The 27,481-nt window shown below is 34.9% G+C and overlaps 1 protein-coding gene across 2 annotated transcripts in view; it reads left to right on the top strand.

Moving 5' to 3' along the window:
• The window catches only part of LOC111506670 (interference hedgehog), a 188,299-nt gene that overhangs the window by 117,497 nt on the left and 43,321 nt on the right, over window positions 1-27,481 (top strand). For both annotated transcript variants that reach the window (XM_023161806.2, XM_023161807.2), the window contains one exon: window positions 18,376-18,477. The gene's annotated coding sequence lies outside the window, so the exon portion shown is untranslated. The remainder of the gene's footprint in view (window positions 1-18,375; window positions 18,478-27,481) is intronic.

Here is a 27,481-nt window from a genome sequence, read left to right as displayed (position 1 = left end):
AAAGATTTTATAAATCTAAAAGAGCTTCTTGCCTACCACTGGGTCAACACTGTTTGAAATAATATACTAGTTTACGTGGTAAACCCAATCTAACGTTTCAAAACACTCGAATGATATCTTACATAAAAAAATCCTAAATAATACTATTGATTAGCGAACAACGAGATGTTAATTATTGGAACCTAGATAATGAGTACTTGTAACAGGTGAAATTCAAAACAATATCACAACTGTTATATTCATACAGGATGCTCAAACGAAATCAAAAAATCCGTTTGTTTGAAACCTTTTTTTTTTGAACACCTCTAAGCTGACGGCACCTATTAACTTTTGGTACTATTCATAAATACAACAAATGCTAATACCATTATTTTTTCAACCTAAGTTTGCGCTGGTCAGCCCCAATCCCCCGAAACCCCGATATATTCAGCAGGGCGCGCCTGCACTATCAACCAACGATCACTCCCCATACCGTAGGGTAAGTGATCATTGGGTCTGATCATCATGTGTCCTGAGCAAGCACAGTGAGCCAAGAATAACGGTCTTCTGCATTTATCCTGCTAAAATTTCTGCCTTAGTGCGGCAAGCCGGCATGATTTTGAGATTCGAGAGTAGAGAGGACATCATTCCACCAAGGCCTCCAATAACCAGAACAACCATCTTGACAAAGTGGTCTGGATAGACTCTGCGGATTTCGAATAGAAAATCTTGATATATTATCCGTTTTTCCTCATCTTCTCGGACGATATTGGTCTCGCCAGGAGCTGAAAACTCCACGACAAATATCGTATTGTTCTGGAAGTCTAGGAGAACTACATTAGGATTATAAGCTTGGATTCAACATCCTCTGGAGCGTAGGGCAGCACCGGTGTCTCGTCAATATCGTAAAAGTGCCGTAGGTGGTAATAAAGCACTATTAGGGCCGCATTATGTCAATTGATATAGGCTGAGACCGCAAATACTGGACATGCTGACAGCAAATGTATCAGGTCTCAGGCGCCTCGGGCAAGGTCCTGCACCTTGTGTCAGGAACCTCTATATCCATCAAGCAACTGCGGTCAACTAAGGTGAACCCCTCAGTATCCGACTTCAGTCCATTTGAGCTGACGAAAGCAAAGGTCAGGCGCTCTGATAAGCCAAGAAGCCAAGAAGACCCATGCATCGGCTGAACGGGTACCAACTGGGAGACAGAGTTGTGATCACTTCTTTCAGTCTCGAAAACTAAACCAAGTTCATCATCTGCTCGGTTATATAGCTGCCCTAAAGAGAAATGCTCCAATTCCAACTCTCTCGTGGTCGCAGACCATGCAGAGAAGGGGATTCGAACTCCTGACGACTTTACAGGCTCCATCTAGTACTATTCTGTCATGTAGACAATCCAAGCTCAAAGATCCCCCTGTTATTGGGGGGAGTACAACTGTGAAACAGACAATTTGAAGGAGCATCATTTTTCGGGTCTTCATGTCGAGTTGATACAGCTCCTCTCGAGTCCAAACGGGTATAGTAAGAATAGAACACCAAGCATATTCGTTGCAGTAACTTTATTATTCTCCAACAGTTCCGATGACCAGATCTGTCAAAGTTTGTGTGTCGAAGTTTGTGCTGATACTTGCCGCAGAAAGAGTTCTTCACTACTGTTACCTCTTATGAGTGCTTCCATCTACGAGCTGCACTTCCTCTCCGTAGTCCCTGCATCGTCCTCTTTTGAGATGGACCGTTGCACATTCGTCTATCCCGAATTTCATTCCGATAGCATGCGTGTACACTTCCACCACCTTCAAGGACTGATGGAGATCCTTTTCTCCAGAGTCATAAAATTTAAGATCATCCATATAAAACATATGGATATCCTTTTCTCCAGAGGCATAAAATTTAAGATCATCCATATAAAACAGATGGAGATCATTTTCTCCAGAGGCATACAATTTAAGATCATTCATGTAAAACAGCCTTAGGCTTTTGGGTTGCCACAGTTATATCCTCGAGTATTTTTGATCGCAACGTATAATGGCAATAGTGAGATGCAGAAGAGAAGGGGATTGAGGGAATCGTCTTGAAATACACCCCTTCTGAGGGGTGTATTTCAAGGGGTGTATTTCAGGACTCCAGCCTGACCGAATGTTACAATCTGTTTTTTTTACAATCTCCCTATATGCTCCTCGAGTATACTGATGAAATAATTCCACTGGAGAACACCAAAAATGAAAGCAGATATCAGAGATATTCACCATATCACAATCGTTATCGGCAAATGAATGATTATCGTTAATATTGTTAATAGTCGAGATTAGTTATGATGTGTTTGTAGCATCGATTTGCCACGATGCCTCTCCTAGTCCCCGATGATGTATTGGAGCAATTAACCTGCGATAGTTGTTTCAAGTACCTATCAGTGAAACCCGTGAAGATTTACCCGAACAGAAAAACGCGGTGCGGCAGATGTGTTCAAAATGACGATGGTGGAGTGGTCTCCATATTTGGGTTGCTAGCCGAAAAATCTCTCTTCAAGTGCGTCAACAGATACGATGGTTGTAGGGAAATATTAACGTACGACCAGGTTGCAGATCATGAGAAGAGTTGCTTTGCGGAAAGGTACGACTGCCCTATATGCGAAGGAACGAATTATATCCCGACGTATTTGCTTTTGAAACACGTTGAAATAGAGCACAGCGGATGCTTACTGAAACATCCTTCTTTCGTTGTTGAACTTGCAGGCACCGACTGCTCCAACAAGTTTTTCCATAAAATGAAGGATACTTTATTCTGCGTTGAGTACAAAGTTCAATCGGCAGAAGAACATTTGTTGCTGAGTGTGAAGCAAGTTACCAAATCTGCTAGGGTTTTGAGCAAGCAAAGCTTCACCCTCAGTTACGGAAAGGAGCTGATATCGATGACGGCAAACAAACCTTGCGGTTCTCTCTTCTCGCAGCAATGTGTTGAGTTTTGTTTCCGAATAGAGGACATCAACAGTTTTCCTTTCATCAACGTGGAATTTGATGTTGCAGTATATCCAGAAATCATCAAAATACCAGAAGCGATTTCCACTCTGGCTAAGCAAAACGCAGCTGATCAGGGAGCGAGTGAGAAGCAACTGATCTTTTCGGTTCTGAATGATAACCCAGCAAAGAAGTGGAGGCCGAGGAAGCTCTTCTTGAGCGAAGATTTCCAGAAATCGTGTCCTGGATTTACAGTCAGTATCAACGGAAATGGTGTCCGATATTTGGAGCAGGATATGGACGTTTTCCTACATTGTATGAAGTGCCAGAGGATCAGTCAGTCTGAGGAAGATTTCAGCAGAGGACATTTTTATAAAGAGCAAAATTATCATTTCATTTGCCACTACTGTCATTTGGTAAATGAGAGGTTGAAAATCACAGGGTCCGAACAGGATACTTCGTTACTTGAATATTGCACCTTCAAGAAAATTCAATTCTTTTGCTTTTGGAACTGCGGGAACAGCTTTGATAATTCCAAAATCATCGAGCACGAATCATCGTGCCCCCATCAACCAAATAGGGAGTGTCCAATGAGGAACTGTGAACACAAAGCAAGTCTTGGCGAGCTCGAGCAGCATTTTCAAGTGAAGCATAAGCAGTGTTTCATCAATGGACGAAAATATTCGTTTACGTTTCTTCCCACCTCGCTGTTTTCAGTGAATGACAACTATCACACTTCGAGGTTCACGAAAGTCCTCTCTACTTTTTATTTGTGGGTAGTGGATGCGTTTGTTAAAGTGGAGTTGATTTGGAACAATGATGTTGAACAGTATTTTGAAGCGAATGTTTCTGTTTGTGGTAAACAGGATGGAACGGTATTTCCTAAGGCTCTCATGGTCTATGATGGTGGTATCAAAGTTTTCTCAGAAAGGACTAGAGTTTATCCCACGAAAGCAGTTTCCCAGGTTAAAATGAAAACCTTGAAACGAAGATATCCACTAAGTTCAAAAACAAATTCGATCTCAAAATGAGATTAGTATTCGCATTGTGTATGTTCTAATTGTTGAAGCCTGTTCCTGAATCAAAGTTTTGTCAGAAATAAAACTCTTATGTTATTTTTGTAAAAGATAGTTTTCTTTCAATTGGTGGATTCTGAAAGTGCGAAGTTTTTTGAACTGCATATTAATTGAAGCACATGATTGAAAACAATTAACAACGTTATATCCAAAATCAGTATTGAATTTTTCATTAACCTTTCTGAGGATTCTCATCTTCCACAATCTGATGAAATTTAAATTGAAACTTATCAGTAATTTGTTGTAACGTGGAGATATGTATCTGTACAATTTCTTAGCCCTTTTTTGATACTCAAAAGTATCAAATACAAGTTGATAAATAGCGCATTTCTGTTTGTGAAACTTCACGAAACAACTATACTAAGCTCTTACTATATTTTTGAAAATGGTTTATCTTTTGTTTGCTTCTATATTATTCACGTGCAGTTAATTCATCAAGAGGACAATGTTTTAATTTTTCAGATCATCTACTGACCTTTTTTGGTATCATTTGTATGCTATGCAAACTGCACTGTCATCAATGTGCTAATCCGTTTTTAGCAGATAAATTGCAAAAGTTATAAACAAATTAGGATGTAAAAAAAAGGTATTTAGGTTTTTGCAAATATTTCTGAAACTAAAAAGATTTGAGAAATTACAAAAAAGATCAGGAAAGGGGAGGAATTTTCCAAATAAAAAAAGGCCCACACCCCGAAACTGTCTCTTTTATTTATAATTTTGATTCAATGCCGAAAATAGGCCTTCGCGGGTGAATTGGGGGATGTGGACACGACATCTAAAGCGAGTACATCACAAAAAATATAAAATATTAATTTAAACATCGAATATTTATTAAAAAATTTATAAAAATCATGGGGTATTCTGAATACTATAAAAAATTAATCTCTTTGGAAACAAATCTCAAAGTAAATCGTTGAAAAAGCTTGCGTCTTCATCGAAGACTACAAAAATTTCTAAACAATTTTCCGAAAAACGTTTCGCTTCGTGGTGCTCTTTTTATCAGTGTACTCAATAAGATCACGATATAAAAGTATTAAAAAAATTAACATTCTGTTTATTATTATTTATTATAGTAACAAAAAATCAATAATCTGCGAATTTTTTAATTTTTTTTTATACTCATTTTCATATTCTCGTTTTTGTATTAAATAAAAACATTCGGTAAATTGAACAATGATTTTTTAGCGCCATTGGTTATAAATTGTTTATGAACAAATAGAGTATATGAGTGATTCTATTTTTTTGTCCTCATGAAATAATTATTTTTAAAAATATCAAATCATTTTCAAATAAACAATTGCATCGGTTGCAGATTGAATCAATATACGACATTATTTATCATGCTAGAGATAAAAAAATATCTAAATACGTCAAACTGTTTGTTTGATACATAACATTTAATTATTACTAGGTACAAATTTATTGAAAAGCTTGTTTGAAAAAGCTATCAATTCTTTATAAAAATTTATTCAATATTTATTTCCATATCTTTGATGGTTTCAAAGCTACATTGATTTTTTAGTTCACAAATCGAGTGGGTCATGCAACCTTTGTAGCACATAATTTTTAAAAATAGAATAAATAATTTTAAAAAATCTTTGACAGTTCAAAGTGTATAATTTTTTTGTAATTTTTAGGAGTTCAACAAAAAAATATATCGCGGTTGGGAATTTGGTTTAAACATATTGTTCAGCTAATAAACAATAACATTATTATTGAAAAAATTATTTTGTTGATTTGTAGATAAATGTCAATTATGATTTTTAAAACAGATACCATATTTTAACCGGCTATTTAATCATTTGAGATATAAAAACGATTATGAGCAGTTGAAAATTGTTGTTGAGAAAACATTTCTTTTCTAAAAATTTCGGGAGTTGGAACTTTTTTTTGTAAATTTCCTTCTTTTTAAGGATATTTTTCTTTAATTTTCTAATTCTTTATACATTTTTAAATATTTTCAGAAATTTAAATACTTTTTTACATCTTAATTGAATTTTGTTCGTCATTTATTTGAACGACTTATGTAATCTAAACCTAAACCAACGTTAGTTCAAAACTATCTTCGCAGATGACACAAGTCTGTTATCAGGTGGTGAAACCTTCCCAGAGATGATGGTAAATAGTACAGATCTATTCAACAAAACTAAGGACTGGTTCAATAAAAATAAACCAAGACAACATTGATTATCCAGTTAGGGTGGTCCTTCAAAACTCTTCTTTTGAACTGTCCCACAACACCAAATCTTTAGGAATTCACATTGACGAGAACATGAATTGGTCTTCTCATATTGATAATATCTCAAACAAACTAAGTGGAATAACGTATGGAATTAGAGTTACATCAAAATATCTGCACAACGAGGTTACAATAACAATATACACGGCTAACTTCAAATCGGTTGTTCGATACGGAATTATTTTTTGGGGTAGCAATCGAAATATCGAAAAAATCTTCATAGTTCAAAAAAGAGAATGATAAGAGGAATCAACAACTTGAATTATAATCAAACTTGCAGAACAGTATTCAAATCCACCAATATAATGACAATCTACGTGATTTATATCTATGAATGCCTAATGTTCATTTATAAAAAGTCACATCTCTTCACTGAGAATATACCTGGTCATAAGTATCCTACTAGAACACATGAATATATGTATCCCCTTCATAGACTAGCAGTAACTGAAAAAAGCGCCTTACTATATGTCAATCAAACTTTTCAACCATCTTCATTACAGAATAAAACCGACTAAAAAATTGGAGTTTTCAAAAGAGAACTAAACAAACTTCTCACAGACTTAGAGCCCTATGATTTGAACGCATATCTCAATGGAATATTCATGTAAAAATATTTATAACAAAAAAATCTGAACCTTATTTTTTGACGCCATTTCATTCTATGTTATGAAATAAAATATTGCAATAAAAGTTTGTAATCTACTCTGAAATAAAGCTGTTTATTATTATTATTATTATTATTAAAACTTTTGATATCATCATCTCTATTTTTACCATTTTCAACTTGTGAACTAGACTACAACGACGAGTTACTTTCCCATTATGAATGTTTAAGATACTATCGAACATAACCAAAACTTTTCAAACTTTCACTGGACTATTCCAGATTGCTAGTTATCTTCGAAACTATATGGTTGAAGCTACGACATACTCAACGAAGCTTTTCCGTTATATACCCTGCATCTAGTTTTAACATAAGTCGCGCATGAATAGTCACATTTCATTATTTCCAGTTGAGTTGGAGACAGACATTGAATTCTTGATGCACGTGAGTCTGTGAGTCATTTGCACAGCAACCGATTGTTGTTTTACGTCACGCGTTATCGTAGTGTTTTAAAACATGGCGTTTGTGATTCCCGACAACTTGTTGGAACAGTTGATTTGCGACCGTTGTTTCAAATATCTGTCAGTAAAACCTGTGAAAGTGTACCCGAATAGAAAAACGACATGTGGCAGGTGTGTTCGAGGTAGCGCCGGGGTGGAATCACTGTTTGGATTGATAGCAGAAACCGCGCTTTTCAAGTGTGTGAACCGATACGACGGCTGTAGCGAACTACTCAGGTGCGAGCTTGTCGCGGACCACGAGACAACATGTGTTGCTGAACAGTACAAGTGTCCCTTGTGTAAAAAGACGGAATACATCCCAACGTATGCACTTTTGAAACATGTCGAAATGGAGCACAGCGGACACGTGCTGAAAAAACCTTCATTTGTTGTAGAACTTCAAGGGTCTGATTGCTTTGATTCGTTTTTCTACAAAATCGAAGATGCCATATTTTGCGTAGAGTATGCAATATATTCCGGGAAGGACCGTCTAATGTTACGGGCCAAGCAAGTAACTAAACCCGCTAATATAAGAAGCGAACAAAAATTCGCTTTGAGTTATGGAAATGAAAAAATATTGACAACGCGAAAGAAATCTTGTGGTAGTCTCGGTTCCTCAGACGGATCTGACGAATTTACTTTCCAAACTCAGCAGTTTGGTAATTTTCCTTTCGTCATCGTAGATTTTGACATAACCCCCTCACCAGAATTGCTACAGATATCTAGAACTGTGCCCAAACTAGACTCTGGGTCGAGGCAAAGCAACGTCGATGCATCTCTAGGCGAAAAAGAAATTTTATTTTCTGTTGTCAATGATAACCCGCGCAAAAAATGGACACCAAGAAAGATTTTCCTGAACGAGGATTTTAAAAAAACGTTTCCTGGATTGAGCCTGAATTTTAAAGAAAATGCTATCAGATCTGTCGAAAGTCAGATGGATCTGTTCCTTCAGTGCAGAAAATGTCAAGCAATCAGCCAGTCTGCTGACGAATACTACAGAGGATTTTTTTATAAGGGTCTGAATTATCAGTACGTCTGTTTCTACTGCCATCAGATCAACAATAGTTTAAATCTCACTGACGTTAAACTCGAGACGTCTATTTTCGAATATTCCATCTACGAGAAAGTTGAATATTTCTGTAGTTGGAATTGTGGCAACAGCTTTGACAACAGTAGCATCATTGAACACGAATCCACATGTTCATGCCAGCCACACCGAGAATGTCCAATGGAAGCCTGCAGCCATAAGGCAACCCTACTGGGACTGGAACTTCATTTTGCAGAAACCCACAAAGAACGTATTACCAATAGACGAAAGTATTACTTCTCATTAATTCCGGGTTCACGGTTTTCCCTGAAAAAAAGTCAACATAGCTCCAGGTTCGAGAAAGTTTACTCCATTTATTATCTCTGGGTTTTGGATGTTTTCGTCAGAGTAGATATCAGTTGGAACGATGTATATCAGTCTGACTTTGATGTGAAGATTTCTGTATGCGGAGACCGATCCAATAGTGTTCGACCTAAAGTTGTGATGGCTTACAGTACCGCTATCAAAATTTTCTCTAAATGGGCTCATGTATTTCCGGAGTAAAATTAACTGTATAAGTAAATACAATGATGCATTCAACGCTCAAACTACTCAAATGACAACTACGTTGGCCTGATAGGCCAAATTCCAACAGTTCCTGTTGAGGAGCATATGATGTTGTAAGGTCTCGAAATTCTTGGGAGAGCTAATAAATCAACGATTACTTTCCTACATTGTTGATACTTCTATGAGACCAGCCTGAAAGTAGAACTGTCAATACATGGGTTGTCTTTTGCATATCATCTTGATTAATAGAAATTTCTCAGTTTTAGTATATTTTATCAGTATATTGTAATATTATGTTGACCATTTTGTTTGATTGTACCTCAGTGACTGGTTTTTGTGACGTACAACTTTATTTTATAATCTTATGATCGGTTTATCTGTTTACTCGTTATAAATATTTATTTTATATTCGTAAACGTATTAACCAAAACTAGTTGTTATTATATCATTAAACATTGATAAACATTTCGTCTTTTTTATAAACACAATGTTCACCACAACTTTTCCAATGATAATATCAATAATAATAAATAATAATATTTATTTGCTCACATACAAGACAAAAGTAAAAGAGGAATACATTGCAAATAAATATCTAACAATCCACGGAAGCAACCTATGTTACTTGTGTGTAGTATGAGGAATGGGTAATATGAAAAAAAAACTTAAAGCAAAAGCTCAATCTATACAATATCTGAAAAAAATTTGTGAACTAAAAATGTGATATGATGATATATAAATCATATATATAAAAATCGTCGTGAAATAAAATAAAATGCACAATGCATGATTTACAACAATAGGTTGAAATGAATTAATATTTATATACTTTCTAGGATTGGTCCTAGATCATCTGTTTCAAGACATTAAAATTTCATCAATGTATGAGCAAGAAAAAAGTATGAATTTGGTTATATCCATTAACTTGGGAAAAAATAAAGTTTTCCATGTGTAATCCACTGTTCATAAAGGAAAGTAGTTGTTTCAGATATGTTTTTCCCGCGGTGTACGTCTAAAAAACCATCTGCATATTTTTGAAAGGGTTATCATTTATACTTTAAATTTTTTTCTTCCTTGCTACGAAAGTTTCTAATTATGTATAAATGAAAAAGTACACACCCAAAAAGATTTTTCTAAAAACAGTTCTATATTTTAATAATTTTAAATGAAACAATTCTTCAGATGAAGTAACATCAGCCACTTCAATGAAATTCTTTGGAAATTAATTTACTACAAGTGTCTTCTAAATGTTATTTCAGGAATACAGTGATGGTGTATGAGGTAGGTGAGAAAGTTACATTGTGGAAAGAGGCATGGGTTGAAAAGTTAGGGCCCGTGTAGAACTTTTGAAAAGTTCTACACGGGCCCATTTCGCACATTCGATAACATTGTTTGTTTTCGAATTAGTGTAAATATTTTGGACATAATAATGAAAAAATGGTTTAGGCTCTTGCCTTAACCACAGTCAACATTTGATGCAAATTTTTTGATCCATTCTGTCTATAACAGAAAATCGCCGAACATGCAAAACACTTCTAAACTTCACGTGTCTCACCAACAAACTAAACATGCAAAACATCATAAGCTGCAAACATATGTTCAAGACGAGTGTACCAACATAAAAAATAAAAAAATTCCCAATTCAACGGATACGAAGCCCGCGAAATTTGAAAATTCACCACAGTTTTTGAACAGCTACGTATTAGCTTTGTCAGTTCAGCATTGAAAATTATATTGTTACATATTTTAACAATATTCCCAGGTTTGAAATACATATCATTTATGGTGAAAACTGGTAATTTTTTTTATAAGTCGCATGTCGTTGACATTGACACGCGAGAGGTGTCGTTGACATTGACACGCGAGAGGTCAAATAGGTTTTTTTTACATATTCAGTCACTCTGAAAAGGTCTATTATTCCCAGTGTTGAATAATTATAGGTTCAAAAGTTATAATGACAACAAATTCGACTAATATCGGCTGTAAAAATAATTGGATGCATGGACGTCGTCAAAGAAGTCCTTTCTCTCTTGGGGTTATTTTTAGGGTTTCACAATAAAATACAATAATTTATTGACCTGTCGGCTGTAATAATCTTTTGTTTAACAGAGGTTTTTGTATTTTAATGTTGCCATAAAAAAGAACGGATTTACTTTTGAATTCGCAGAAACAGAAGTCTCAAGTTCGTGAGGGGGACATGTTTTGACCCAAAGATCATCCTTCAATTTTTTAAAGAGAAATAGGGATTGAGTGTTAAAATTCGATTCACTCGTTCAGAAATGCCAACAGTTAGTTCCCGTGCAATGCAAAACTTGTATCGATTTAGAATAAAAACCTATCGTATTGATCTAAGTATTGAAGATAAATTCAGAAGTTTGAATAATATAGTTAGACCATCGACCATTTGGAATATTTGTTCTGCGGTGGAAGTTAACGCTGATCGATTTTGAAATATTTCACTGAAAGAATATTCATTTTGCAAAAAATGCAAATAAAATCATTACCGGTATCAAGTGGAGATATACATGTAGAGATGCATTGAAAAAAAAACTGTTGCTGGTCTCTACACTGAAAAATTTTGTTTAAAATCACACAATCATTATATATTTTATAAGTTTATATTCACAAATTTTTTGTACTCTTTTATCGAGCATACAAAATTATGTGTATGTAGAAATGACCAAAAAAGGCTGGTTTTATTCCGATATTTGGAAAAAAAAGGAAGAATACTATTGAATATTAGTTTAATTATGTAAAATTTCATTTCACATTGTACTCGTTCATGATATCTATATACTATGATGCTTTTTTAGTAAATTTACATGGTATACTGGAATCGACGAGTGTCTGAATAGGCCTTTTCATCATAAGACGAGCGCAAGCGTAGCTGTCATATTGAAATGACTGTAATTCAAAACATTCGTACTGTTTTAATCAACAATGGCTGGGCAAGGAATATTATCTCTAAAAACAAATAAATTATTGGAAAAAACCATTGATGGTGCTTCACTTGTTTATAATTCAGTTGAGGCTCATAATTGTGAACAATCAAAAAGGTGGTTAAAACATCATGGGCGTCTGCAAAAAGGAAAAGAAGTGAGCTGATTGAGAGGTTAGGTATCAGCATTTGTTTACTATCTAAAAACATATAAAAAAATAAGATTTATAGTTTTATTCTTATTAATAATGTCAATTTGTTTGATGTAATTGAAAATATATTTCAGTTGACAAGAGTAGTACTTATGAAACTAATAAATAAATCAAGCCATTAATATTTTGAGGCTGTACATATGCCATTATTAATTAGACAAATAAATACTGAATTGAATATGTTTAGTAATTTTTATTAGAGGGAAATATTCAATACAACATAATATATATGAAATTTACAATAAAAAATGCAATAAGGAATAATGTACGTATGTTGAAATTCCTGATAGCTAAAAGGAACACGGTTTTGTTCAGTTGGACCACTTTCTCCAATGAAATGTAGTGAGCAAATATAAGTATCCTTGGTAACATCATCAGATTTAAAGCCTTGGTCACTCCTGCCACATTTTTTCACACAAATAACAAATATTATCAAGAAACACTAAAACGATTTACCTAAATATTTTTCAGCTCCGGTTCGTCACAGCATCCCGTCCAAAAAATTGAATAAAAAACAAACGCAGTCGTACACTAACGGAGACCAACTGGAGGCTAGCCTCCTCTAACGCTATAATTTCCGCAACTGTGTTTTTTAAAGCGGTCGGTGGCTTGGCTCCCTTGCAACGTATGACATTTATTATTTCGGGTTGATGGTTTATTCGTTATTCGTTCATGGGCGGTGCATTTGACTTTTGTTGATGCAGGATACAGTGTGGTACGTACTACGTAGTGAGTGTTAGTGTTTTTTCGGGCATATTATGTATTTATATTAAAAATCAATGGTAAAGTAAAGATACCCAAGCATTTTTAGTAGAAAAATAATAATGATTATTTGTCAATATCTTTCAATTTATTGCGATGAATAGCCTCAAATTTTATGGGGAGGCTAAGCCTCCCTTGCCTCCTTTGACGAGCCGTCGCTGATCTTTGCCCAAAATATCATCAGCTAATTAAATGTTACCTATATTTTTTTATTTCATGATGTTCTTGTTACAATACTGTATAATTTTGAGTAAGTTTCGGTGTTAACAGAAAATTTAAATAACTTTGCACCAAAAATTTTGAAAATTAATTTACTCTTCAAAAAAATTGACTGTGGTTGACACAATAGTTGTGTAATTTGTAATATTAGAAGCTTTCAAAATGAACCGTGGTATACAGGACACTGTATAAAAAATGAAATTCAACTTAGATGGCCATGACTTCAAATCTAGATGTATTTTTCAATGCTGAAAAACTTTTCTAAATAATATTTCTCGAGATTTTTCAAAATAAGAGTACTTTACTCTTGTCACAAAATCAAATATGTTGTACTGTATTTTGTTGGTGCATGTTTGGTTTTAGGGGATGCACAAACTTTTATCAAGAATAAATTTTTGTCGAAAACCCCTTAATAAATAAGTTTCCCATATGGTGCATACTTTGGGGATGACACTGTATAAGAATATTCACAGTAGAAAAGAATTCGGCGAAATGTTATTGAAGATTTCGAATAAGCTGTAACAAAATTAATTTTTTTATGGAATTCGTCCTGCCCCAGTTCGAGAATACTTCCATCGCAAGCGCTGCTATGACGATCAAATCCTTCATCTGACACGGGACCAAGATAATTAACGAACGAATCATTAGTTCGCTTAATCATCCTCGTCCTATTAGCGAATGAGATGGCTGCCAAGTGTGCCAACAGAACTGACTGCTTTTGAAACGTCGCCCGATCAAGAGTTACGTTTAATTTTTGCCAACTTGTAATCTTTGGCATTCGACTAGTGTCTCAGCATTTCAACCGTTAATTGCTGATTACTTCACTGGATATGTGGAGCGATCTGATTGTTGCAAAACGAAAACAAGATTAAATTCCAGATGGAAATTTTCCGAGTACGTACTACACTGAGAAAACAAATGAATCAATCCTTTTGTGTCCTTAGCGTCTTAATAGGCTATGACCATTTCTCCCCGAGCCATCTACACTCGGGACAATGAAAGAATACACGTGTGTTATTAATAAAATACACGAGAAAACACATACTTTCATGTAGCATTTTTTTCTTCTGCACGTTAAAAAGGAAGACAAAACAGTCTACTTTCTCGTTTGATTAGAGAGAGGTCTTATTTGAATGATATTTTGCACTAAACAATCAAGGAAAGATAGGTAACAGTTCGAAGGCTAACAGGATTTTTTTTGATAAAATTTTATTTTATTATTCAATATTGGGATTCAGAGAAGGAAATTTACCTCAGGATGCTTTAAAAAAACTAACAGTTTGAATATACAAGGCTATAGGCTCAAAAAACCTTCAATCGGAGTATTCGTAGATTTGGAAAAGCCTTCGATACTTTTGATCACTCCATTCTATTGCAAACCTTAGAGGATGTGGCTATGAGAGGTACAGTATACAATCTAATGAAATCATATTAAACTAGAAGAAAACAACAAGTGCGAATTCAAAACCACATCAGCAAGGAACAAATGATTACATGTGGCGTACCACAAGGTATCGTTTTAGGGCCCTTACTCTTCACTGTTTACCTGAACAATCTATTCATCACAGGACCTGTATGTGAATAAGTTTTGCGAACGACACTGTCCTGTTCTATGAAAGTGACACCTGCAATCGAACTGAATCAATGAACGTTTGCCTAATTTCTTTTTGTACACTTATCTGCTGTTGTTATTTGAACCAAAAAACGCACGAGAGAAATTTAGGAATGTAGTAGTGATAAAAATACCGTTTTTCCGCATTTTCATTAACACCAAAAATATCGAGTAAATGTTCTTGCTTTTTTTATAACTATTCAAGTAAATACAACAAATTAGGTATCATTGGAAAGATAATTTTGTGCCCTTTCAAATGATATATCACTCGACCCCACTTTCCATTTAAAATTTTAGGGTTGTTACTTACCCTCGCTAGGGGGTTGACGGCACAGGTAGAAAAATACATCTAAAATGTGTCCCCCTCAAAAGCAAAATTGACCTGTCCGAGCATTTTTGCGTTAAGTTACAAAAAAAGGAGAAAAGCAAGGTGCATACTTTTCGTTGGACCACTCTGTATGAGAGTGTATGTATTTGTATTTGTGAAAATATATTGTATGGTAGTCTGCATCAATAATTATAATTATTTTGCTCTTACAATAATTGTATACTTGATTTTATTGTAAGTAATTTTAGTATAGTGTTCTCGAATAATTTGTATGTATATACTTATGGTGTATACGACCACACACAAGTAGTACCTACTGCTTCCGTGGTATATTCTTGTTTATTCACAATACTCTGTAACTATTTTTGTTATGTGAATAAAAAAAAAATTAATAGTATTCATTTTTATAGTACGATTTGTGTTTACAATAAGCAATCTTGAGGTCTAAGAACACAAAAAAGTCGCTGGGGGCCAGATCCGGAGAATACGCTGAATGCGAAGCCCAATTCATGCAATTTTGCCATCGTTTTAATTGATTCCTGATACGATCCATTGTCTTGATGAAACAGCACTTTTTTTTCGCGATTTAGTCCTTCACACTCTCCAATAACGCTATGTTATAGTCGATATTGATGGTTTTTTCCTTTTCAAGATATTAGATGAATATTAAACCATGCACATCCAGAAACACTGATACCATAACCTTGCCAGCCGACTGTTGCGTCTTTGCATGCTTTGGACTCGGTTCACCACGAGCAGTTCACTTACATGACGATCGTTTTGATTCTGGTGTGAAACGATAGAGCCATGTTTCATCCATCATATATATTTCTGACTATATGAGCACACATTCCGGGTGTGCGAATGTCTGAATTTCTATCTTTCTTCAACTTTCTGCTGATCTATCGGGCGGACATATTCGAAGCTTTGAAACTCGGTGTCAAGTTCATTCAATTTAAACCGATTTACCAAAAAACCTTAAAATCTTACTTAATAAACCAGAAGCTTTTAGATTGGGGAGCAATATTTTATCTTGGATAAATGAGAACAACACCAACCGCGGCAATGGAATCAATTACTGGTCTGACCCCTCTGCACCTGTACATTAAGGAGGTTTCGTTAATAGCCATGGTACGATTGCGCACGGCTGGTGTAAACCACGAAGTAGGAATGGGTTTGTGTTTAATAAACCCTACAAAATACAAATAAAAAAGAATACAGAGTCAGATGCTACAAATGCAATTCGCATATTTACAGACGGCTCAAAAACCAAAGAAGGCTCAGGATGCGGAGTGTACTCCAGATCACTAAGCCTTAGGATTAAGAGTGGTTCAAACAGAACTGGCTGATATCTCAGTCGCCATAAAATAAATAACAAGGAAAGGAATTTCTGGCAAAAATATGACAATCTGTTACCTCAGGGCTAGTTATACAGTGCCACCAAGATTTAGCCAAAGCCTCGGTAGATAATAACATTATCCTGAGGTGGATCAAAGGGCACGACAGGAGTAAAGGTAATCACATTGCCGACTCTTCAGCCAAGGAAGCGACTGAACTAAGAATTTTATGACCCAGTGGCACCTACGGCCTGATGACTTCGACAATTGCGGAAACAGCCAAACGTCACATCCATGTTCAATCCCTAAAGAGATGGGATGAAATCAAAAGATGCAATCTTGTCAGGAACACCCTGGGCGACCCTAGGAAGCTGGTGCCGAAGAAATATCTGGCGATGACCAGCAAAAATCTACGTTTCACAGTAGGATTTTTGACTGGCCACTGTCAACTAAGGAAACACCGCCACAATATGGGGCTAGTGGACACACCTCTATGCAGGATGTGTGAACAGGAAGATGAAACTGTCAGGCATTTCCTATGTGAATGTTCGGAGTTATCGTCAATAAGAGATTGTGTGTTCGGCGATTCTTGGCTTACACCTGCCGATATAAAGGAAAGGACAGGATGGACGATGACCTAGAAGGCCAACTCCTTGGGAGGATGTACAATGGGTCACAAGTGGCCTAAGTGCGTAGGCCTACACTCACCCTCCCTACTCTACAGGTACAGAGATATCTTGGATAAAGGACTTTTCATTGGGTATATTTCGCAATATATTATAATTGATTAACAATCAATTATAATATATTGAACACTATTAATGTTCTATCTGGTGTTCCCCAAGGCAGTCATTGTGGACCTTTAACAGTTCAATATTTTCATTAATGACCTAGTTTCTCACATCATAATCCCAAAAAGATTACTTTTTGCAATTGATTTCAACTTATATTGTCAGATATCCAATAATTTTTCTCAAGAACGGTTAGTTGGGTAACAGGATCAATTTTTCTTTAAAAAAACAATTGTTTTCTTGGCAACGTTTCGAATTCAATTAAATTCTTCTTCAGAGCTCTGTGACAATGAGTTTTCATAAACATACCTCCCACAAAATTTTGTGTTTTCATTTCAATGAATTACTCACTGAAAAAAAGTTTCCTTGTGTCGAAAATATACTTATTTCAAAAAACATCAGACATATTAGATACATAGTAAAAATAAAAAACACTAAAATGATAAAATTTTCGAGACCGCAACACTACACAAAGACATGAAACAAACGAATGGCTTTACCTATGAAATTGATAGGATAGTAGTGTCTGTCTTTATCAGTGACTGAAAAAATGAGAATGAAAAAAAGATAATTATTTAGGTAGTTTACTGATTAAATTGAAATATACCGTATTAGGGCCATCGACATCTCTTCTACTGTTAACACGGTCGTGTTTGAGGATGTGTATCATTTCTTTATCAAAAGTCTCTTGGATAAATATGGTTGAACATCTAGAATAGTCGGACGTTCAAAGTCAAATGTGTCTATGTCCTCTTTAATGCGCAACAAGGCTGCAGGTTTTTGATACTCAGTTTTTTGGTGTCTATCATGTGTTCTGTAACTCGAGATTCAAGATATCGTCCGGTTTGACCAACATAGCGTTTGGGACAGCTTTCACAGTTCAATTTGTTCACTGTGTTGGATTGTATGTCTTGCGGTGTTTTATTGTTTGTTTTGAAACACATTTAATAAATTATTTATGGATTCAATAGTCCGATGCCACGAATTTTATAAGAGGCTTATGAGTCGGGACTATTTTTTTACATACTATATTCAGGCATTCAAAAGATCTGTAGTTAATTATGTTTTTACCGTTTAGTTCATTACCATTTTGATCTAGGTGTAGTTTTTTCCGTTGATAATAGTAAATAAATGAATAAATACTAACATTAGATACGAGGCTTTTCAATAATACTTATCGAATGTTGAAAAGAAACATATTTTAACATAGCATCTTTTTTTCAGGGACCGCATAACCATTCGAGATATGAAAATATTCTCTTTATGCAGCTTTCATCGGACAGTTTCTTGAATACGGATTCGTCTTTGGAATCATTTTAATTATTGGTGAGTATGGAAACAATAATATTTTTTTTAATTTCAACTGATTTCAAATCAATAACAAAAATGTCGTAATATATAATATGTTGGGTTGTTTCCAAATTTTTCAGTTTTTATGAGTCTACTTATATCTTTTATGAGTACAATATTTCAGTGAATACTTATTTAAATCGAAATAATCGCCATTTGAATCCTTCCACTTTTGCCAACGTAACACAAGCCAATTAATTCCGTCGGCGTAAAATATGTGTGCTCGGGATTCGACGAAGTCGACGAAGGCCGTTTTTGTCTGGTCCTGATTGGCGAAGGTTCTCCCGGTGAGAAATGTATCGAAGTGCTTGAAAATATGGTAGTCGGTTGGCAAGAGGTCTGGAGAGTATGGTGGATGAGGCTGAACTCCGACGCTCCATTCGTTTAATTTTCTGACGGTGATTTGTGAATCGTGCGGACGGGCGTTGTCGTGGAGCAGGATCGGACCTCTTCTGTTGACCAGTGCTGGCTGCTGCTGAAGCAATATTTTTGGTACATTTCGTACATAAGACTCTGCTGTAATGGTTTAGCCTGGTTGCAGAAAGTTATAGTGAATCACACCAGCCGCTGACCACCATACAGTAACCACGGTCTTTTTTGGTGGGTTTTCACCTTTGGGAAGTGCCTGAGTGTTTCATCAGTATCCAACCACTGCCCTGAGCGTCTCCTGTTGTAATAGAGGATCCACTTTTCATTACACGTGCCAATCCGATCCAAAAAAGGATCGTTTTGGTTGCGCAAAATCGAAGAAGCACTGATCTCGAAACGACAATATTTTTAGATCGTTTGAACCGTGGGGCACCCACTTTTCAAGCTTTTTGACTTTTCAGATACGTTTTAAACCATCAAAAACCACATGGAAGCTGACGCCCAATTTTTCCGCCATACCACGCACCATTTGTGGTGGGTCAGTCTCCACCAGTGTCCTCAAATCCTCGTCCGAACACTCTAGGTCGACCACTTCGGGGCTCATGTTCGATCACCGTCATCATTGTCAAATGGCTGGTTAATTTTTCGGGCTGTTTCGGTAGCGCTTTGGTTCAATTTGAATTCGTAGAGAAAAATTGGCCCAAAATCGCCTAACAACATTAAATGAGTTGAAAAGGGGCAAAAAAATAAAATTTCGAAAAATATAATAGCATTCATGTATAGAGTACTGAACTTTTTAATGGCCAGTATTAACCACGATTAGATTAGATTGCCGGGGAGCTAGCCATGAGCCCCGACAATCCGGATCTATTGCGATGCTCCTTGCTTGTTAGAGCTCATTGTCTAGCTTGATCTCTTTGATGATACTCCATAGCCTTGACACTGTGCCCTTCATATAGCTGGAAGCCTCTGCGTTCTCTTCCCCGCATCTTGCGTGTCTCAGCCTTTGCTATCGCTTGATGAGGAGGCGAAGCAGTTTTGTGTGCCAATCATGTGATATTAATATAAAAAAAAAAGGATTTGGCGATAAGGAATGTCAATTTTTTGCTCACAAACTTTTTTTTACAATGTTCTCCTCTCAATGTGACATTAACTCTGGTGTTTTAACTTCTTCAAAATGACATCTAAATTTGAATTAAAACCGCATTTGGCAAACTGACAGCAATAATAATCATTGTACAGTGTTAAGTTGTCATGGAAACGCCGGCAAACGTTTTCATGGCCTAAGTAGATGTTGCGCGCTTATCATCGACATCGCGTATTCAACATGGAAACTGTACCGTTTCAATTTGACATACAACAACTCATAGCTGCCTTGGGTTATCATATAACCAAGGAAATTTTTTTCTCACTATAATGCAGAATTGAGAAATTCTAAGTTCTGAACATACAGAAGCGATGAGAGAAGTGGAACATTGAAATATATCAAAAATGCAAAGAGATATTTCCTAGATTCATATCAAAATTTGACACATGCCAAATTTTTTACATAAATAAAGCCAGTCTGATTAGAAACACGCTCCATTCTACTTGATATGAGAAAAAGAAGAAAGGTTAGGCATGATATGATGACAATAATTCTCGTCGAGGAGACCATTGCCGCAAGATGGCGATGCAAAACTCAAGGAATCTAAAGAAAATGTTAGTGATATTTTGTATTTGCATACCTAAAGTATATTATGTTCATTTTTACAAAAAATCTCACAAAATGCCTGTTGTGAAATTACATGAGGAGGCGAAGCAGTGTGCCAATCATGTGATATTAATATAAAAAAAAGGATTTGGCGATAAGAAATGTCAATTTTTTGCTCACAAACTTTTTTTACAATGTTCTCCTCTCAATGTGACATTAACTCTGGTGTTTTAACTTCTTCAAAATGACATCTAAATTTAAATTAACCGCATTTGGCAAACTGACAGCAATAATAATCATTGTACAGTGTTAAGTTGTCATGGAAACGCCGGCAAACGTTTTCATGGCCTAAGTAGATGTTGCGCGCTCATCATCGACATCGTGTATTCAACATGGAAACTGTACCGTTTCAATTTGACATGCAACAATTTATAGCTGCCTTGGGTTATCATATAACCAAAGAAATATTTTTCTCACTATAATGCAGAATTGAGAAATTCTAAGTTCTGAACATGCAGAAGCGATGAGAGAAGTGGAACATTGAAATATATCAAAAATGCAATGAGATATTTCCTAGATTCATATTAAAATTTGCCACATGCCAAATGATTAGAAACACGCTCCACTCTACTTGATATGAGAAATAGAAGGAAGATTAGGCATGATATGATGACAATAATTTTCATCGAGGAGACCATTGCCGCAAGGTGGCGATGCAAAACTCAAGGAACCTAAAGAAAATGTTGGTGATATTTTCAATTTGCATACCTACAAAATAGTACGTTCATTTTTACAAAAAATCTCACAAAATGCCTGTTGTGAAATTACATGAGGAGGCGAAGCAGTTTTGTGTGCCAATCATGTGATATTTATATAAAGAAAAGGATTTGGCGATAACAAATGTCAATTTTTTGCTCACAAACTTTTTTCTCACAATGTTCTCCTCTCAATGTGAGATCAACTCTGGTGTTTTAACTTCTTCAAAATGACATCTAAATTTGAATTAAAACCGCATTTGGCAAACTGACAGCAATAATAATCATTGTACAGTGTTAAGTTGTCATGGAAACGCCGGCAAACGTTTTCATGGCCTAAGTAGATGTTGCGCGCTTACCATCGACATCACGTATTCAACATGGAAACTGTATCGTTTCAATTTGACATGCAACAATTCATAGCTGCCTTGGGTTATCATATACCCAAAGAAATTTTTTTCTCACTATAATGCAGAATTGAGAAATTCTAAGTTCTAAACATACCGAAGCGATGAGAGAAGTGGAACATTGAGATATATCAAAAATGCAATGAGACATTTCCTAGATTCATAAGAAAATTTGACACATGCCAAATTTTTACATAAATAAAGCCAGTCTGATTAGAAACACGCTCCACTCCACTAGATATTCCGATATATTCAACAAATTGTTAGAAAATTACTAATGCCAAAATTAAAATTATTAATATATCAATGTTAGTAGTGAAAAAAATTCTATATATACCTCGGCTGAGAAAGACGGTGCGGAATTCAGGAGACAAGCGTGTGCAACACGCCGAATCCTGTTCTTCCATTCAACTCCTTTACAATGTACAAAACTTCAAAGTATTCATCAAACATATAATGTACAAAAAATTATAGTGCCTAGTAGTAAGAGAGCCTATAGTAGTAAGAGAGAGAAAAAATAAATAAATAAATAAATAAATAAAAGGAATAAAAGAGGGGTAATTCATAATACGTACAGAATTACTTGAATTTTTGCATTTTATGTGAGACTTTAGTTGCACGATAATTGTTTTTAATATAGCCAGTTACGCGCCTGTTGCTTGAATAGTGGCAGTTTCAATTTTTTTAGGTATGTGGGAAGACTATTGTAATGATTGTAGATAGAAAAACTGAACGGTCTCTCAAACAGTGCTGTGCTGTGGTGGGGGGCAGTTATTGTATTTTTGTGTTGGATATTCACTTCATGTTCATTTTCACGAAATCGAACTTTATCATAAAGATTCTCCGGTGATTTGTTGATGATTATATTGTGAATAAGGTGAGCGATTGCAATAAGAAAGCGTCTGAGAAAGCTTATGAGAAATGTGCTGGAATTTACGGATGCCATAGATGTAGCGTAAACAGGAATTTTGGACTTTTTGTATCCTGCATAAATCTAGACTATCCAAACAGGGAAAATATACGGGTGAACAGTAGGTGAACTGTGAAAGGATGAGAATCTGGCATAAATTGGTTTTTGTCTGAGTATTTAAGTATGCTCAGTGAGGGTAAATTAATCTTAAGTTCGTTTAAGCTCTCTGGATATATAATGAAACTTGCTTTTTGAACCTGAAATCATTACCCAACATCAAGCCAAAATTTGTTGCCTCCTGTACTATATTTAGAGTTATACCATTCAGAAAAATATGTACTTGAGGTAAATATCTTTGGCATAATAACTTGGAACCAAATATAAGAACCTGCATTTTATTAGGATTGAGTTGCAGTTCGTGTTTCACAGAAGAATCATAAATGTTTTGAAGTTCAGTATTAATGTCAGCAACAGCTTCATTCTAGTTTAAACGATACATCAAGTTGGGTATCATCAGCGTTAGTATGATACTTACAGAGATTGATCTTAGTCAGTACAATTGAGGTATATAAACTGAAAAGCAAAGGCTCAAGTATAGATCCTTGCGGAACACCCTATACAGTGTTCGATGGATGCTACTTCTGTCTGAAACACAGTGCCATTATGTCCGAGGCTGAGTATAATTCTCGTCTTTGCTTTGCCTCCTTGTATACCGGCTCCCACTCCTTCTTGGGTCTTTGAGCATCTGTATACCAAGTTTCTTCCGCTTTTACCGGTAGGTCGTTTTGTCAGTCCTCTCTACTTGATATGATGATTTTGAAATATTTTTGAAAGTTGTACTACGGAACTGTCTCATCACGATACAGTAGAAATATTCATTGAGATATGGTGCTGAAAAACACATGATATTATAAAGGACAAAAGTTTTGAAACAACCTAATAATATAATATATTATACGCTAGGAATCACACGTTAAAAGGTAAGACCTCGTTAGTCCACAACTCGCACAAGTTTCAACTTTTGAGAGTTGTCGTCCGGAGACAACTGGTCAACGGAAAAAACAGATTTCAACAAAACAGACTTCAACAGAACAGATTTTATTATAACATTTTGAAAAATTTCGAATTTAGAAGTAATGCTCTCAAGATTGCCATATCCGCTTTTGATGAGACTTTCAAAAATGTTATTTTCATTTATTATCATGAAAAGTTTTGATCAGTTAATATTTTGATATATTTTTTTTTTGTTTAAACCTTCTTAATGGTCACAATCAATAGAAAGATTTAAAAACGCTTACAAAAAGAAGAAAGGATGGAAAACGTTAACGTGTTTAGATCGAGTCTTTATTTTACCTTTTCACGAAATAATAAATCAGATGTTTTTTTTTCAATTAATGAATTTGAGACCTGAACAAATCGAGATCGGGGTGTGTTTCGTGGGATAGTGTTATACTCAACAACTGATGCATCTTGACAATATTAAATGCCTGTTTTATTTATAGGCCGTAATTTTGAAATGCATCGAGATTTTCTCAAGCTGTTTTCTTTCCTGGTGTTTTACGACACACACTAAATCAAACCGCTATAAAAATCAGGTGAACAGGCACTGGCAGACGCCTAAGCTAGAGGAAGATTTTTTTTGTTCGAATTCCTTTCAGCTTTATGGTGGCCGAAAGTATTTTCGACGAATTTGCATTATTGAGATTATCGCCGAATATTTGCATAACAAATGGATCCGTTTACAGCGACAGAATTCCGAAAAAAAAAGGAATGCAAGGTATTCCGCATTCAAACAGGTTAGCGTTATCGAACCACAATAAATAGGCAGTTGGAAAGAAGATTCAGAGCTGGTTTGGCTAGCAGAGGCAGTCTTTTCAAGAAGAAAGTTTAAAAAAAGTTGCTACAATATACCAGTCCAATTAATTTTTGGATGAATATACCTGGTTCTGAATCTCCATCCCTACTCTTTCCTATATTATATCATGTATCGTTCCTATAAATAGTATTATATTTCAATATAATACCATTTATATTTAATATTTTATATTAAATATATTATATTTAATATTTGTTTTAATAAAATATCATAATGAATGTTTAGAGTATAAAATTAATGCCATTGAATATTCATGTGAAAGTAGTTGTTTCCAAAGGTTTTTTTCTTCTAGTTCGAATCTGAAAGAAACTTCTGTGCATGATCTAATTATCTTATGAGTTTTTATTATACTTATTTTCTTTCTTCTTTGTTTGGTAATGAAGAGCCAAAAATCTCCAAAAGTAATTCCTAAAAATATTCCTTTTTTAATATCAATGTATAGATCTGCATCACATTATATAAAATGATGGAAAAAAAAAACGACAATCGATTTTTTGGACAAGAAAGGTTTACCAGATGAGTTATTCAACCCTGCTTTTTATGTTTGTTCTTCTCCCTCCATGTCCTTTTTTCTTCTCTTTTCCCTTCTTGTGTTTCTAAATCTCATTTGTCTTCGAGTTGCTGTCATTCAAATGAAATGAAAAAAAGACCAGGCATGATAGGATGACAATAATTTTCGTCGAGGAGACCATTGCCGCAAGGTGGCGATGCAAAACTCAAGGAAACTGAAGAAAATGTTTTGGGGATATTTTGTATTTGCATACCTACAAAATATTACGTTCATTTTTACAAAAAATCTCACAAAATGCCTGTTGTGAAATTACATGAGGAGGCGAAGCAGTTTTGTGTGCCAAGCATGGAAAAAGGATTTGGCGATAAGAAATGTCAATTTTTTGCTCACAAACTTTTTTCTTACAATGTTCTCCTCTCAATGTGAGATTAACTCTGGTGTTTTCAACAAATATATCCTGGTTGTTTGAACGAATATGATAAATGGTACAGTAAAGCATATCAGTTTGTTTTCTGAGACACATAGTTTGAGTAACACATACTTGGAGTAAAATCACCCTTGTGAGAGTATTCACGACAACAAACATAAAATTGCTGATTGATTCACCGATTTTGAGTGAAATTTTTCATTTTTGTTTTGCTATTTTTCAGTCTTTGGGAAAACTGTCCATGAACTATTTTGTGATACATAATTATCAAACTGGTTCACTAAAAAATACCTTTTGGAATTATTGATAAGTTGACTGTTACGTTTTTATAAAAGACTATTACAACTGATGAATGCAACAACGAATAGTTGATAGTAACTGCATTTCCTCATGACAGTACGAGTATGTATTCCGTGTTTTCCTAGAGTTTGACGTTAGAATTATTATACCTAGATGTCGCCCACTCATTAATACAAACGAAGTGTCAATGGGGGAGTTCTCCCAGGATAGTACCACATAATACCTTACAGAAGGGACACGGAACAGAAATCATGAACTTTTCGAGAATCTCGAAGTGATCACTGTTAACTTAAAAATTTCGTCAAATGGTAAGTGAACTTAAACATGGTAAAATTAAGCTAGTTAGGTTGAAAATGTTGAAATGGTAGCCGACTACAATCAAATTATATATCTGATGAATTTCAAATAAATTGAATTTATCACTAAAAATGACAAACACCCCGAACACAGAATATAGATCACAGAAATTTGACATCAAAGTGCCGCCAGATGAGTGTCTCTTCTGTAAGGTACTCTGTGATAGTGCATTATAGATAGATAGGTAGATAGATAGATATATTTATTTCAACACAGTATTTTATAATCATTCACAGGAGTGGCAGAAAATTATTGTCTGAGAAATACGTCAAAAGAAAAATTGTGAAGATATCAATTATGTGTACATATAAATCTAAAAATGAAGCATTCAAAATGAATTGCTTCAAGTTTCAAACACGATTACAAACATATTAAAATGTGCGTCATATTGCGCATGATTACTGAAAGTAGAGATAATTTCTATACATAGCGCAATTTTGAATAAAATTTTGTTTCATAAATTTCCACATGCCAGAAAATATTCATCAGTATTGTAGGGCTCCAGATTACATAAGAATTTTCTTACAGATTTCAGAAATCTGTTAGCAACGATAATATCTTTTATGTTTTTCGGAAGATTATTATAAAATTTCATTCCAGCGTAGATAGTGCTACGTTCATATAGGGATTTTGCATGGATGGAATATGAGAAGTCTTTTTTTTGTCTTGTCTCGTAAATATGCGTTTTGCGATGTATGTCAAAATGGCCTGGATGATTGATAATAAATTTTATCGATTCATATATATATATATATATATATAGATTGCTGACACAGTAAGTAGTTTGTTGATCTTAAAGGCTCCTCTGCAGGAATCTCTTGTATTTATGTTAAAGATTATTCTGATTTTTTTTTGACATACGAAAACTCTATTAAACCCATGCCATGAGCCCCAGATGATTATCCCTTGTCTCATAGCGGAGTAAAAATTCGCATAATATACTGCAACTAGTGCTTCAAGATCAACATTTTTTTTAGAACTCTCATGGCGTATGTTACCGAGGATAGTTTATTGCAAAGGTTATCTATATGACTACTCCAACTTAAAGTGTCATCAATGTATATGCCTAGAAACTACACTGAAGTATTACAAATGATTTTTTGATTGTGCATAATTATGTTTTGTGGTGTTTCTATACTCTTATTGACTTTGAACATGATACAATTTGTTTTTCCATCGTTCAGAACTAACTTATTCTCTAAAAAATAATCTTTGAATTGTTCTATTCTACTATCATTTGAATTTCAACATAAAAATGCTGTTTGGTATAGTTATTTCAAAAATTTGGTGTTCAATTTATCAATGTATCAATTTTTCTATCTTTTGGTGGTGACCTCTCTTATCCGAATATAAAATCTATGTTATTTTTAATTCA

This window comes from Leptinotarsa decemlineata, unplaced genomic scaffold (assembly GCF_025532065.1).
Source record: "Leptinotarsa decemlineata unplaced genomic scaffold, Ldec_3_MD MMD2_tig00026328_RagTag_RagTag, whole genome shotgun sequence".
Classification (NCBI taxonomy): domain Eukaryota; kingdom Metazoa; phylum Arthropoda; class Insecta; order Coleoptera; family Chrysomelidae; genus Leptinotarsa; species Leptinotarsa decemlineata.
This window is presented reverse-complemented; position numbering and strand designations above follow the sequence as displayed.